This window comes from Aricia agestis, chromosome 2 (genome assembly GCF_905147365.1).
Source record: "Aricia agestis chromosome 2, ilAriAges1.1, whole genome shotgun sequence".
Taxonomy (NCBI): Eukaryota; Metazoa; Arthropoda; class Insecta; order Lepidoptera; family Lycaenidae; genus Aricia; species Aricia agestis.
Genome location: NC_056407.1, coordinates 4376318 through 4393397, shown reverse-complemented (window position 1 = coordinate 4393397; position 17080 = coordinate 4376318). Strand labels below are relative to the sequence as shown.

General features: G+C 34.6%; 1 long non-coding RNA gene across 1 annotated transcript; it reads right to left on the bottom strand.

The window, feature by feature from the left end:
* Positions 1-209: 209 nt before the first annotated feature.
* Positions 210-15807, bottom strand: LOC121737372. The gene is made up of 3 exons (XR_006037136.1): positions 15798-15807; positions 15333-15335; positions 210-262 (listed from the first exon to the last, which is right to left on the bottom strand). It is a non-coding gene; the product is annotated as an uncharacterized LOC121737372 (long non-coding RNA).
* Positions 15808-17080: the final 1273 nt, after the last annotated feature.

The following is a 17080-nucleotide window of genomic DNA, read 5'->3' as shown; positions in this document are numbered from 1 at the left end:
TTTTTTGTTTTATATATTTAAAAATTGTTTAATATTTAACGAAGCCTTTCAAATAAATTGCAGATTAAACCAGAAACATATACCTAACATATTATTATTCCTGCATCGCGCTAACAAAGTTTTCCAAGTGCGGCAGTTTGTTTTGTTACACTCTGTATAACACAACACACTACACAGCCTAAAGTATTATCACTTAGTTTTCGCACTTAAGAAAACTTTTATAGCACGATGCAGAACTGTGGCGCTAGTTGTACCGCCACATCTTCATAGATGAAAAACTTTGTAGCTTTTTTGACGTAGTCCTTTCTGTAGTCGGGTAACATCTTTGCCGTAGTCGGGTAATATTTTTGTTGCAGTCGGTTTATATCTTTGCCGTAGTCGGATAATATGTTTGCCGTAGTCGGGTAATATCTTTGCCGTAGTCGGGTAATATCTTTGCCGTAGTCTGGTAATTATCTTTCTCGTAGTCGAGTAAGATCTTTGCCGTAGTCGGGACTCGAGGCGTGTACCAATGAGACATTTTCTGATCACAAGTACATAATACGGACGCTCATACGGTGAAGGAAAACATCGTGAGGAAACCCGCACATAGTTGGTCCCAGACGTATTGACTAGTTCGTTGCTCTGGACTAGACCGACTATGTTGCGAGAATGCCGTATGTGCTTAGGCTATCATACGGACATTTAAATCCTGTCCCAGGCACTACAGTATTTGAGGAGTGGTTACTCCGCTCTGAAAATACTGTATAAATCATCCACAACGGATGCAAAGGCCTAGTTTTAGACGGGTAATATCTTTGCTGTAGTCGGGTAATATCTGGAGTGCGGTGCGCGTGAAACTTCGCGCCCTAGCGCTGGTGCCGCGCGTTTTAATTACAACCCCGTGGCGTCATTGTTGTCCGCCCAAGGGGATCTAGCATTAGGGCTGACAGAATAAGCACAACATGATTCCTAAGACGTATTGTATGGAATTTCGCGGGAACCGTACATTTTTCCGAGACAAAATATGCTATGTTGTTCTGTCCTTCCAGTGTTATCTGAGCTAAGAAAATCTGCCTTGAAACTCAAACATTTTTCTCTTTGTAATAATACTTGCTAAAAGGCGAGCTTGACTGACTGATAAAAGTAATGATAACACTTCTACGCAAAAATAAAAATTACTATGTTAAAGCACAAATCAATAGGCGTGATAGTTTTCCCGTAAAGTGTACTACATTAGGAAATTAAAAAAACCTCCGCCAAACAACTTTAAAAAGTAATGAAATAATATTTACTGACTTTAAGTTTAAACTAGCTGTTTGACCGAGCTTTGCTCGGTATTCGATAAAACACGAATAAAATGACATTTCCTAAAAATGATTCCTAGCTAGAATTGCTCGTTTAAAGATATAAGATAATACCTAAGTGTAAACTGTAAAGTAATATTTTAGTCCATAACTTTTGTCACGGTGTGTCGGGGGACCGCCTGGAAGTAAACTACAAGTTACGACAGCAACGACTTTTGCATTTTGTATCGCCATAAGTTAAATAGTCGCTGATTCTCTCGATTCGGATCGCTGTAAACTGACCCTTGGCCCTGAACTGTTACTGAGCTACTGATGAACTGAGCCTATGATGTTATGTGAAATCAAACATCTACATTAGCGGTCCCCCGACACACCTTGATAACAATTATGGACTAAAATATTACTTTACACGGGTTAGGAATTATTTAAAATTAAAGTCAGTAAATATTATTTTATTAATTTTAAAAGTTGTTTGGAGGGTTTTTTTTAATTTCTTCATTTAATTTAATTTTATAAAACTTGTGCAGAATAATCCCTATCAACAGCATCATATCCCAATGAATACCATCTATAAATGTCAATATGAGCTCAAACATGAAACCTCCACTTTGGGTTCTTACGGAGCTCGGCTCCTATAGAATCCAGGTGATGCTGCAGCAGCAGCATGCAAATATTTACTGTTTATCTACGTCTTACTGGTTGTCGCAATTAAAATGAGCCCAAACAAGAAACTTCTGCTCTAAGTCGGTGAGGAGTTGGGTATCCTATTGATTACCGTGATGCTGCGGCACCAGGTCAACTTTCCATTAATGTGTATAATATATTCATAAGTGTCACGAACCACAGCAACATATTAAACCTATCAAACGACTGCAAGTTGCTAATCGTGGCCTATCACGTACCAGATAAACCGTGATTTTCCAGCAATGAGCAGGCTGATGATGATGAACTATAGCTAAGAACACTTTCGGTCATGTCAGCAAACATAAAAAACTAGATCAAAATCGGTTCACCCGTTTAGATACTACGAATTACGATGCCACAGACAGACACGACAGACAGACATACAGACAGACCAATACGTCAAACTTATTAGACCCCTATTTTTGGTCGGGGGTTAAAAGTGTACAGGTTGTGGGATATACTAGGGCTCGCTTCGTTCGCCCTTAAAATATGAAATCTTTATATAATTATGTATACTGTATAGTCTATCAATCTACTATCCATAGCTTATACACCTTCTAAAACAACCAGAAGCAGCCCTCGGTATCAGGGGTGCTACCAACCAGCCTATGTACAGTAGTCACTTTCCTAGATCCTATTCATATCCTATTCATAGCTATTGAGATCAAACATCTATTGACAGATATTATTTCTTATGAAAAATCTACATCTTAAAGCTCTCGAACCATGAAAATTATTTTGCGTAGTTAGACAAAGCTTCTCTATATAAAGATGAAACATGAAACTAATACCATTTTCTGCAAGGTACCAATTACATTAATCAACAATGTACTTTATTTAAACGAATGAAATATATTTTAAGTAAACAAACTCGCAGTGAACTAGCCGACAACAAAGTGTTCTTTTAGTGGATACATAAAAGGTTATTTTACTTGACAAGCATCCCTAAAACGTTAAAGTTGCATCTCATAAAAGGGGTTTTCTTTATTCAGCAAATTGTAAGGATACCAAATCCCCATATTAAGCATTCAGGAATCTCTTCATAGTAACGTTTCTGGGTCAGCATTACACAAGCTATTATGTTATTTGAAATTTTATTTTTGAATGCAATCAGGTCTGTAGGCGCGTGCCTTGAACGCACGCTGCGAAATCCACGAAATGCGAGGTAATAGGTGTTTCATTTTTAATTACTGTTACTTACTGACGGTGTTCTGTTTTTGGTTTACATCCAAATACAAGTTACCTAACTAAAATACTTAAATGTTACTTAAATGGTAATATTAAGAGTTATAAGTGGGTGCCATATTATGATGTTCTCTTTCAAAATATAATACTTCAAACTTTCTTAAAACTAAATATTTCACAAATGGATCCTTAAATCGGAAAATGATCTATGAATACTCATAACATTTTTAAAAAACCTATTCAACGACAGCCCAGACGATGGGGTGGACGTGAAAAAAATTCATAAAAAAATATTCTTTTAAGTTATTTTCATATACCTACCATTTTGTCGGCATCATCAATACTAATATTATAAATGCGAAAGTGTGTCTGTCTGTCTGTCTGTCTGTCTGTCTATCTGTCTGTCTGTCTGTTACCTCTTCACGCCCAAACCGCTGAACCGATTTCGCTGAAATTTGGTATGGAGATACTTTGAGTCCCGAGAAAGGACATAGGATACTTTTTGTCCCGGAAAAATGTACGGTTTCCGGACAGTAAACTTTTATGATTTGCGCGTAAACTATTCGATCGATTTTGATGAAATTTGGTATGGAGATACTTTGAGTATCGAGAAAGGACATAGGATACTTTTCATCCCGAAAAATGTACGGTTTCCGCTCAATAAACTTTTATGATTTGCGCCCAAACCGCTAAACCGATTTTGGTGAAATTTGGTATGGAGATACTTTAAGTACCGAGAAAGGACGTAGGATAATATACTTCTGTCCCTAAAAAATGTATGGTTTTCGCACAATAAACTTTTATGATTTGCGCGTCAACTATTCAATCGATTTGATGGGTTTGTAGATACTTTGAGTCCCGAGAAAGGACATAAAATACTTTTTGTCCCAGAAAAATATACGGTTTCCGCACAATAAACTTTTATAATATTCGCGTAAACTATTCAATCGATTTTGATGAAATTTGGTATGGAGATACTTTGGACATAAGAAAGGTCAAGGGATACTTTTTGCCCCGGAAAAATGATATGGTACGGTTAGTGCTAAGTTTTAATTTTCCTTTTTAGGAAAAAAGTCATTTATTAGAAGTGAATTTATTCCAACCTTAACTAAACAAAGTTTTCGAGTGTCATTTCATTAATATGTGGGACTTTGCCCTCGGCCCGTACTTGGGGGGGCTGCGCCAGTACCAGTTTTAAATATAAAAATATTTTGTCATAGAACTCAGTATTATTAGCTGGTACCGTCTTCAAAATAATGAAGATTGTGTACAGAAATAGTTGAGGTTTAGGAGAATTATGCCTAAGGCACTTCAAAGAGTGAGAATTATTATTAAATTATTTAATGCTTTTTTGTTCATTATGAATTATTATTGTTTTTACCCTGGAAGTCGGTTTTAATTTTTTGTTAAAAATAATAATTATATTTAAAACTGGTACCGACTTCAAATAATGAAGATATTGTGTACAGAAATAGTTGAGGTTTAGGAAAATTATGCCTAAGGCACTTCAAAGAGTGAGAATTATTAAATTATTTAATACTTTTTTGTTCATTATGAATTATTATTGTTTTTACCCTGGAAGTCGGTTTTAATTTTTTGTTAACAATAATAATCTGTTGGCAAAAATTATCTATTTCCGTTATTATACTATGTTAATGCGGACGAAGTCGTGGGCAACAGCTATTATAAAAATACGTTTTAACGCGAGCGAAGCTGCGGGTAATAGCTAGTCAATAATATGTATGTTCATTCATGCCAAATTACAGCATTGTAGGTCCTATAGTCTCTGAGCAAAACCGCGGACAGACAGACAGACAGACGATTAGCCCTATAAGGGTTCCTTATTGACTACGGAACCCTTAAAAGAAATAAACTCTTAAGCTTTTGAATCTTTAATCTTCTTTAAGATTGATCTACAAAAGTAAAAATAAATAAGTCTGAATATGTTTAGGAGAAACTAACATACCTACTGAAACTAGTAAGTCTAGGATTTGTACTATGGATAGGTACGTCTAATAATGTACTTAATTCATGTGTTAATTAATTCAGTGGCACCTACAGCATCGTTAGTGATTCAGCACATAATGTGGCATAGAATATTATGTAGGCAGTAACACCAGAAAAAGGGGGAGGGACACCTAATATATTATGTATATACCCTTCTCAGAACTTACCTACCCAAGAACGACTCTACAATCAATATATATATTTTTTAATTCTTATTTTTATCAAAAAACAATATTGATAGAGTTTTTTTCTAATGGTACAAAACCTTTTAAAATTTTGATTTCCTTTAAGAAAATTACCGTTATCCTTAGACCTTGTTGATGTATTTTAATTATTGTATGCAGCTCAGAAAAGTCACCATTTTATGTAGAGTTTCAGGTATAAGATGACAAAGTTCTTGCCTCCTCTCAACTGCTAAGTTACACTTCTCTGAAACAACTGTACATTATGCATACAGAAATACATTTTTTCTTTTTCATAACGAAAGAAGAAATTGTTTGGAGATGTTATAATGACGGAGTCGAGTGGCGCGAGTCCCCTCGCGGCCTTGTTTACAGTTCGAGCACGTGAAATATTCTCTCAGAAATGTTCAATTAATACGAAAAATCACATTTTACTGACTTAAAAAAGGTGGACAAAACTGAAAAACGATAACATTTTTTGTCATTGGTTCAGTGCACAACACTGAAAAATGATACTTATTTAGTATAATATTTTGTAATATGCTGTTATTTTTGAAGTGAATAAAAGAAGTAAACAAAAAATATGCAATGTGTCTCGACACCGGTATCCGATCCTTGTCATGATGTATGGCATATTTTATCGACAAATTGGCTCCCAAATTTTATCTTTCTCTCACGCTTGTAAAATGACAGCTATTTTAGTTTTTCTCGGGCTTTCACACTAATCTGACCAATACTTCTCTGTAAATATCATATTATGAAGATAAAAAAGGTCTCATTTCATAGCGTTTAGCTATGAAATGAGACCTTTTTTGTGGACTACGCTTACATAGCTATTATACAGGGTGTAACAAAAATAAGTGATAATACTTTAGGGTGTGTATGTGTTCCTTATAGAGAGTTCACTGTGAAAGCTGCAGTGCTGAAAGACAATTTTTTTTTTCACTTTTGTATGGGCAAGCGCCCGAGCGTCACGAGTTTTCCCATACAAAAGTGAAAAAAAAATTTGATCTTTCAGCGCTGCTACTTTCACAGTGTACTCTCTATAAGGAACACATACACATCCTAAAGTATTATCACTTATTTTTGTTACACCTTGTATATATAGTATATATATAGATACTATACATTTATATGTATAGTATATATATAGATACTATACATATAAATACAGAAAAACCAAATTTTAAATAATAAAAATAGTGTATTTTTTAATAAATGGCTTTTTCGGCCAAGTGCGAGTCGGACTCGCACACAAAGGGTTCCGTACCGTTATAGAGCAAAAGTAAGCCACAAATTGTGTTTTTTGTACGGGAGCCCCCCTCATTTTTTATTTCATTTTAATATTATAATTAATTATTAAAGTACACATATTATAATACAGGATTTTATAAAAATTTCAAGTGTCTTATTGTTGCCATTATTGAAATCGAGCAAAAAAGGCCAAAAAAATAACGTTTTTGTATGAAATTGTGTATTTCTATTGCCGCTATTACAACAAATAGTAAAAATAGAATAAAATTAATAATGAAGGGGGGCCTTCATTATTAATTTTATTCTATTTTTACTATTTGTTGTAATAGCGGCAATAGAAATACACAATCTGTGAAAATTTCAGAAGTCTAGGTTATAGCGGTTTTTGAGATACAGCCTGCTGACAGGCAGACGGACAGACAGACAAAGAAGTCTTAGTAGGGTCCCGTTTTTACCGTTTGGGTACGGAACCTTAAAAAGATAGAGGAGGTTTTAATCTTAAATAAATTACTTTACTTATATTATGCTCTAATATGATCAGATAGTTTAGAAGTTATAAGTAACGATTTTCTTATGGAGAGCCAGATTTTTTTTTCATAAGTTACAGAAAAAAAATTTGATAGCCAATTTGTCGATAAAATTTGCCCTACATATAACTTTACAGGCTCGGACACCGGTGTCGGGACACATTGTATATTATATTATGTAAATGCAAGAAAAAGTTATGCCATCTACGACGTATGGCGATGATATTCATTTGACCACGCTTTATGCTTCGACATGCCATGGCCCATGGGCCATGAGCCCATGACTCTACCACCGTTACCGGTAGAAACTAATATAGATATTTGGAGGGTATACAATATACATATTCCTACTGGATTCTACTCACAGTAAAAAATATTTCGATTCTGAATACAGAGTACGAAACGAGCAAAGTTTCGATTCCGAACATATGCAATCAGGAATTCAAATTCAGACTTCAAATGTAACGCCGATAGAAGGATTTTTGAGGTAAAGTCATAGATTTGAGAACTGCAGATAGGCGGCTTGGGACACTCGGTATCTTTTGTTTTTAACCATCATTGGATACCCACAGGTTTCGTTTAAAAATCTTCGCTATGGAATGCGTGGCAAAGAGGGATTTCTTCCTTGTATACCTTGAGCCTTCTTTACCTAATAGCTTTCAAAATTTTTAGGCATTGAGATATAAGCACTACGTTTTTAGGACTATAATAAAAAATAAATATTAATCATAAGAATATGTCAAGGGTCACCTCGAGATTTTGTCTTTACCTCTAATTTATTGTAAAAAAAAACAATCTTCTTTTTAGGGTTCTGAACCCAAAGGGTAAAAACGGGACCCTATTACTAAGACTTCAATATCTGTCCGTCTGTCTGTCTGTGTGTCTCCAGGCTGTAACTCAAGAACCGCTATAATTAGATTTCTGAAATTTTCACAGATTGTGTATATCTGTTGCCGCTATAACAACAAATACTAAAAACAAAATAAAATTAATATTTAAGGGGGGCTCCCGCCTCCCATACAACAAACGTGATTTTTTTACTATTTTTTGCTCGATATCAATAACTGCAACATATGGGCACTTGAAATATTCACGAAATACTCAGTTATATTTGTACTTTAATAATAAATCATAAAATTTAAATAAATTAAATAATTAAGGGCGGCTCTCATACAAAAAAAACACAATTTTCAGCCTATTTTTGCTCGATTGAGGTACGGAACCCTTCGTGCGCGAGTTTAACTCGCACTTGGCCGATTTTATTTTAATTTAACCAATAAGGCAAAGGCATCGCCGCGCCGGCAGCTGCACCCTGTAACTGTGAAATCGTTTCCTCCATCTATTAATATCGAACTATTGTCTATTCCTCCCCATTTCATGAAACAAAACATTTTTTTTCCACTCACACCTCTATTTACGCGTGACCAGGTCTGTTAGTACAGTCGGAGACAATGGTGGAATGGTCTAACGCGTCGGGTTACACCGCCCCTATGTAGGATATCATTTCCTATGTATGTTAGTACGTTGAACTTTTTACCCCACCTCAGATATGATTATAGTACTGTCGTGTTCACAAGAAATTGTTAAACGTTTTGTAATGTTTTTAAAATTATTGATTTCTAAATTCTGACACCAAACAGACACAGTGTCTGTTGGTGCAATGTAGGCGAAACTGAAAAAAGCAACACAATATTTTATAATATAAATAAGAATAAAATTTAAGAAATTATGATGGTAATCATAATCTACGTTATGAGGAGCCTTCATATTATGATATAACAAATATTATATTTTGAAGTAATTACTAATTACATTTCAATAAGAGGAACGTACCTTGTAGATCGTAGCATAAATTAAGTACCTATATCGTTATTTTTGAAAATATTATTTTTGTCATGTATTTTAAAAATGTTCTCATGATTTAGTACTCACCTGTACCTCACATAAAATGGCGGAGCGCGATCTCGTATGAAATATATAAAAGTAATAATAATAATTGGCGCGAGCGAAGTGAACATTAACGGCCTTAACGTAATTAATTATTTAATTACACGACTTGCCGGGAAATTATTTAGCCAAATGGTTTTACAAGCCTAACGACTTCTATCTACAATTATACACGATAAGTATTTTACGTGTGTGACTTTTAAAAAGGAACATAAACAATATCATTATCATACCTATCGTGTATCTACTGGGATGCATAGGCATAGAATAAAATTGACAAAGCATATCCTGCAGGCCAAAACTAGGCATAATGCATCCGTTGTGGATAATTTATGCAGCGTCTTCACTCCTCAAATACTGTGCCTGGTGCCTGGGACAAGATTTCCGTATGATTGTCTAAGCACATACGGCATTCTCGCAACATAGTCGGTCTAGTCCAGAGGAAAGAACTAGTCAATACGTCTGTGACCAACTATGTGCGGATTTCCTCACGATGTTTCCTTCACCGTATTATGTACTTGAGATCAGAAAATGTCTCATTGGTACACGCCTCTATCCGGGATCGAACCTGCACCCTCTACGAGTGTGAACCGAAGGTCTATCCATTAGATGCAGGCCAGGGAATTCAGAGTTATAGTAGGACCATTTTGACATTGACGAGTAATCCTTTAATAGATTTAAAACGAATGGGGTGCCATATCCTAACCTTAAAATCTTTGCTTATTGGCTACCTAAAGTACTATCTTTTAAAGTAATTTAGACTCCTAAATAAAGTGCATAATAAAATCGGAATGCCTATATTATGTTTTTAATTGCCAGTGCGATAAGACTGCAGTTGATAAGAAAATTTAAAAACATTTTAATTCTAATTAGCACCATGCAATCATTTCTGAATATAGTCGGAGAAATAAGACAACCTCGAAGTATTTTATAGAGTGCTGGGTTATACTGCAGTATAAGTGTCTTTTTTAACGAAGCTTTGGCCTAAAGTAAACCTTCAATCAAAAATTCTAGGTTCTAGGTTATTAAAAAAATGAATTGTATAATTATTGTAAGAAGATGAGCTTTGACTATTTTAACTTTTTAAATATTGTGCAGTTGTTTTGTAAGATTTTTTAAAAATCTCTGTAAAAATTACAATATTTTGTATTATCCTTTTGAGTTTGTCTTATATTATATTCGTAGAAAGATTCTTAGTTAAGTCGTTAATAAATGCGAATTTGGCTCTTAGTCTATAACCTTTCAAGCCATGCGAAATTAACACTTTTCACAATTCATCAGGATATTGTAAGTCGAAGTAACTTTTTCACAGCGGAAACCATGTTTTTTCTTAATATACTATGCTTATTTGGTAAGTCATATAAGTATATTATCCTACTAGCGAGCCCGATGGACGTTGTCCCGTCATATACTGCCGCACTCAGAGACGAATATTATATGTAACTAGCTGTCCGGGCAAACGTTTCTTTGCCATGTAAAGTATTTCGCCCGTATTATTTTATTGAAGTGCCTAAATAAGTATGTCACCATGGCAACGTCCATCGCTATCCCGTCGCACAAACAATGGTCGCCGTCAGTCTCGAGTTGTAATAATTTGCTATTATTTATTCAACAAATGCACTTATCAATATAAAAAGTACCCAGTAGCCGATTCTCAGACCCACTGAATATGCATATAAAATTTGGTTAAAGTTAGTAAAGCCGTTTCGGAGGAGTACGCGGCCTAACATTGTGACACAAAATTTTGGATAAGTAATTACTGTAATCAAATGAAGATTTTGACATTTAAAGCCTCATACATTATCTGCCAAACTCTAGTTCAATCATTATTAAATGCCTCTGAGTGCGGCCGTAAGTCTAATGAAACATTTTTCTCTACCTCCATCTTTTCAGTGCTACTGTGCCTCGTCAGTACCTCACCAATACTGCCTGGTATCCTGCACCGTGATCAAATACCGAAGCCAGTGGACCCTGCGCTGCTTGACATGTATGATCCTAATTTCCACTATCGCAGCCGTAATTAAGGAAGTTAAGAGCCACTCCGTTGTAGAGCATTGATGGATTATGTCACTAAATTAAAGAAGTAACAAATTTTCACCAGAAGATGGCATACGATCCAGAACTAAACGAGATTTATTATTGATTATATCATGTTATATCATTATAATATAGATATGGGATACATTTTTCTACTACAAAAGGTATAATGAAACCAGCTTCTAAGATGAAAAAAATATTTATTTTGCTATACTTACTTAAATAATAATATTCTGCATTCGATATAGTAGGTATATTTTTCAATGCAACAATTAATGATAATTAATTAATAAAGAATATGTCAACTCTAACTTATATTAAGTTAATAGAGTATAAAGTTAGTTAGATCGAGATAAAAATCATATTTCAAAGTGGCACTTGCTTAAAACAATGAATAGATAATTTATTTATCAGATAATTTTTAATATGATGGCGATCCCTAAAGTAAAATTGGATTAAGGAATTATATTATTGAGATAACAGACAAGAGAGATTTTAGATTCTAGAAAATCTTATAATAGAAGCCTGGAAGTAGGACCTCAACTTTGCCTATTGAAAGATAATTGGAAGTTTATTGAAAAGGTTTTATATTACAATGGTCTGTTCCTTCAATAGGTCTGCAAAGCTTTGGTTATTGTGTATTAACAATGGCGTCTATTTTTACAAAGTTCTTGTAAATTCACCTGTCGAATGTTAGCCGACTTGGTATTTACTCTCAATCCGTTCTCGAAAAACTCCGACACTGAATGAAATATACAGGGTGTAACAAAAATAAGTGATAATACTTTAGAGTGTGTACGTGTTCCTTGTACAGAGTTCACTGTGAAAGTAGCAGCGCTGAAAGACCAAATTTTTTTTTCACTTTTGTATGGGAAAACTCGTGACGCTCGGGCCCTTGCCCATACAAAAGTGAAAAAAAATGTTTGGTCTTCCAGCGCTGCTACTTTCACAGTGAACTCTCTACAAGGAACACGTACACACCCTAAAGTATTATCACTTATTTTTGTAACACCCTGTATACATTTTAACCTACATTACTTAATATTATGTATATCTTAATTATTGATATTTACGTATTAATCTTTTAACAACCAATTTAATTATTTCTTGACATCTTATTATTTCTTGACATTGTCGTTTATTGCAATTGTAAAATTTTAAACTATTGTATTTTAAAATGTGATGCATTTATTACTGACTGCTATTTTAATATTAATTATGGGATGATGTGATATTTTTATTGTTTATTTCTAATATCTCATATAGCCTGACCTTGTATTATTAGTTTAATATGTATTAGTGATCAATATTTCAAAGTTGCTATAATTTATGACTTTTTTAAATATTTGCATGCTATCTTTATAGTTAAGAGTGTAAGACCTGAGCAATGAACGTTAACATCTAATGTACCACTTTTAAAGCAAATAATATTAATATCTATGGACGCTTCACACCACGTCAGTCTGGCCGGCGGCGGGATTCGAACCTGCTGCGACCCCCGGCTTGGGCTACCAACGCGCTCACCACTGAGCAACAGAGGTCGTCAAATAAATGATTGATTGATTGAAATAACTAAACGGAGTTTAAATACTAAGTTTTATATAAATACCCCCTTTATCTTTATATTTTTTACAGTACATGTAGGTAACTTATAAGTGGTCTTAAAATATGCTTTATGTTAGTTTCTCGAACAAAAATTCTGCTATAATTTTTTCCCAGTTTAGAAAAAAAATCTCCTGCGATTCAAAGAACTAGTTCCTTTTGTATGAACAATGAGCAATAGAACATTAAGCCTACAGGCCATAGACGATCTAGAAAATAGAACAACACACGCTTTGTTCTCGAAATTATTGAAGTAGCCTAGGGCTGAATGACCTAGGTCATAAAACAAAACACCAAAACCCTAGTTTATTATAAACAGCTGCGTCCAGCGGGGGCAAGTAAGGACCCTTGAGCAGCATGGGCATATTTTTTAATCATTTGTTTGCCCGAAGCGATTGTTGTAGGTCAAGCGTTGTTGAGGACCACAGCGAATCGGACCGTAAGTAGCCGGTCAATTTGAAAGTTTATTACAAATACTAATGCCAGTTTACTGAATATTTTGACAGTTAAAGTATTCAATAGCATTGTTGATTCGTTACGCGTTTTACGCGCGCTATTGAATGAATAAACTTCTACTAAAAAACTTCTGCCGCAAGTCGCAACTCGCAAGATTTGAAACGCTCAGTTTCTTACGAATAATTAAGGTTTAGGGTGGGTTGCACCAAAGGCGTGGTTAAAGTTAAAGTTATGGTCAAAGTTATAGTTATAGTTAAGGCTAATTTAACTTTAACCTTAACTTTGACCACAGAATTTGGCAGAAGACGCGACAAGGCTTATGGTTATGACTTATGGTTAAATATGGCGTCCATATGGCGTCCATTTTTGACTTTAACCAAAGATTTGACATTTTACATTGTAGTTAAAGTTGCAGTTATAGTTAAAGTAAGTTGGTGCAACCCACCCTAAATACCACAGAAATGAAAGTATGGGAATATTTTTGTGTTTAATAATGAGTGTTTTATCTGTAGGCATACATAATATTTAAATATATTATGCATAAATTAGGTAAACAATAATTTCTATTGAAATATGTCACCAAAATCCACCTTAAACTTTCTGGGTTTTTGTCACTTGAATTTTACAACGAAAGGATGATATTAATCGCCTGCAAAGTGTTTCTTTTGAATAAAAGATTGAAGCTGGAGGCATCGGCGTACCCCTAAAAAGCCGCGATCGAAATTTAAATTTTATGCACAAAGGTTTTATTAGCTTGGACAAAGACCGGAGAAAAAATTCATTGTCCATTGCATGGGGTCAGTTAGAGCAAAATAGTCTTTAGGATATGGGGAACAGAAATAATATTGGCGAATTTGGGTTCGAGCTCTTTCAAATTCTTAAGCTTTTCGAATTATGAGTTATAAATTGATTTTATATGTGTAGAAACAAAAATTAAGCAACCCAAGGTTAGCAGAACCTTAAGTTACACTTATTAGAATTTCAATAAAAGAGTATAGTTAAACTTTTCATTAGGTGTATCCTGTATATTCTCTATGATTTGAATCTATAGTGCCTACTGTCTGGTTTAACTGCAGTAAATGGTTTTTAAAGGATAATATTATTTACATACAAATAAAGTTCTTTACAACAAACTTTACAGAAGTTCTCTATTACTCTACTTATTCTCCATACTCTCTAGACTTCTCACTTCTCTTCTTCTTAATCTACCAAGCAGCAGTAACTTCATAATATAAGTGACATTAACGAATAATAATTAAATATCATTTATAATAAAGATCACAGTTCTTTACGCTTGAAACAATCGACCCCCACGATATACGTCATTATAAATCTAGCACAATCCACACCAGTTAATGAAATCAAGTTGGATCCAGCATATTCACGCGAGCGTCGGCATATAGAGCTGTATGTTGGCATATAGAGAGCCCTCCGTTCTCATCACTATGTAAAATAATATGAAAAGCGCTTTGAGCTCAAGAGTTCGTGCAATGCAGTCATTCAAGGCACTATGAAGAAAATTATTTTATGCGCAGAAAATACGGAAATATTATTTGCAGAAAATGTTGCTATTTTATAAAAAATAAAATTCAAGCGAAGATTGTTTATAAAACATGATTCCGACTGCATCGTGTTTGAATAAATTCGTCTTTTATTTTTGCACGACTTAACTGTTAAATTGTGAGGAAAGAATGGTATTGTTTGGACCGAAATATCCACAAATTCTAGAATATCATTATCAACTAGAACTTCAAAGAAGAATTATTGTGTCTGTCTGTTTTGTCCTGTACCATTTGAATGAAATTTGGTATGTTTTTTTTGAGCTCATAATATAAGACTGAACTTCGGATAAATATGACGTGGTTTCTCCGTGGACGCCGGACAACAAAATAATATATCTTAATAATTATTAATTAATAAGCTTTAACTATGAAACATGTATATAGGCTTAGTCTAAAAGAAAGGAAAACTTTGGACAATTTTGGAGCCAAATCGAGTTAGGGCCAGGCCAGCCAGGCCACAACACTGCGTTGCGGCGTCGTATCGTAAAAACAACCTTTGAAAAGCAATGCATAGTTAATAGTTTTTTGCGATGCGACGCCACAACGCAGTGATGTGGCCTGGCCCATACCATAAAGTTAATATACCTAGCGGAATAGAGTAACAATCTCGAGCTGTCAAACGAAACCGAAGTTGGTATTCATCTGTGTAAAAAATATGTGTACGTATTCACTTACACAAGCATGATTGAATATGAATTCTATGAGATTAAATTGTCAACGTGCGGCACGTGCTGACTGGACGTCAAAAAAAGAGTGCTGCTGTCATGTATCACACGTCTCTTTTTACCACGCAGTGTTACTGATAGTGACATCTCTCTTGCTCAGGCGGCAGGCCTTTGTTTCTCTATTCCGCTAGGTATATTAACTTTATGACCCATACTAGCGTAACTTTTTCTTGAATGAAACTTTTTCTGTGACGTTACGATGTGACGGTGTTAACGTCATAGAGCAAGAGCCTGCGATGGCCAGACCTTCCTTTGTTTCGTAAAGCTGAAAGTTTACCTGTTTGTGACCTTTAAATAAATAAATTAAAAAAAAGCCTTTATTTCTCGTCTTCCAGTTCCGGACATTTTTGACAGTTGCCAGACACCCTTTAACTTTCTTAAAGTGTTACCGCCGTACTCAGAGACATTTAATTACGATTAACCTTCAATTTATGGCTAGGCTTTTGTCAACATTTTGAATTAATTACAATTAAGTAATTAATGTTCCACTCTGAGTGCGGCAGTTTGAAAGTGTTTAGCAGTGGGAAGTAACTGTCAAAAATGTTCAGCACAGGAAGACGAGATTCCTCCACTTGCCGCGAAGAATATAAGCTATAAAATTGAGCTTTTAGAACTGGATACCTCCTAAAGTAACTGCGACCGAAACTGGTCGTTTTTACCTCTGTAAAGGTCACAAACAGGTAAACTTTCAGCTTTACGAAACAAAGGAAGGTCTGGCCATCGCAGGCTCTTGGTCCATTATCACTGTAGCTGAAATCTTTGATCGTAATAATAATATGATAGTAAGTGGGCTATGTTGGATGCGAGTAGCAGGAGATCGGTCATCTTGGCGTTCATTGAGAGAGGCCTATGTCCAGCAGTGGACGACTATAGGCTGATAGGATGATGATGATGAAGTGGGCTATAGTCTACGAATAATAAAAACTATTTATTATTCGTAGGCTATAGTATTATGTTTGAACTCAAGTCAAGGACTTTCAGACCTGCCATAATTTTAATAATGTATTGCTTATTTACTTAGTTAATAAATGCGTAGTCAGTGGCTGTGGCAAGAGCCTTATAATGATGACAACAATATCAAAATGTGTTGCCATGTTCTTTAAAAACCTTCTGTAGGGTATTTTCCTGTTTTTTATACTATTTAAATAATATTTTTTGTACTTTAAAACTTTTAAGCGAACTTATTTGACAAAAAATTATTATATTTGTTAAATTTCCTATTCAATAATTTATGATACAAGTAGAAGCTTGTCTATTTTACAATAAAAAGTTATATGATTAATTAATAGTAAATACATTAACTTAGACAGCAAAAAAGATGTTTCGCATATGGCAACACTATACTTACCATTTTTCCCCATTTCTATGTAAGTTCATTGGCATGTTTTTTTAAAACCCTGTACTATTTACTACTTAATGATGCAAATACTCTAATGAATGCTAAAGGTGCTATTTCCAAGTGGTAACACTAATATGTTTCCCCATTTCTTTGTGAATTTACAAGAGGGTTTCAAACAATTTAAAGGCACTAATGACGTATCCATGATATCATCCGTCATGTAAAGCAATCTAACGAAGGCCCTAATGGCAGGTAAAGACGGGGGGATTTCGCATGTGGCAACACTA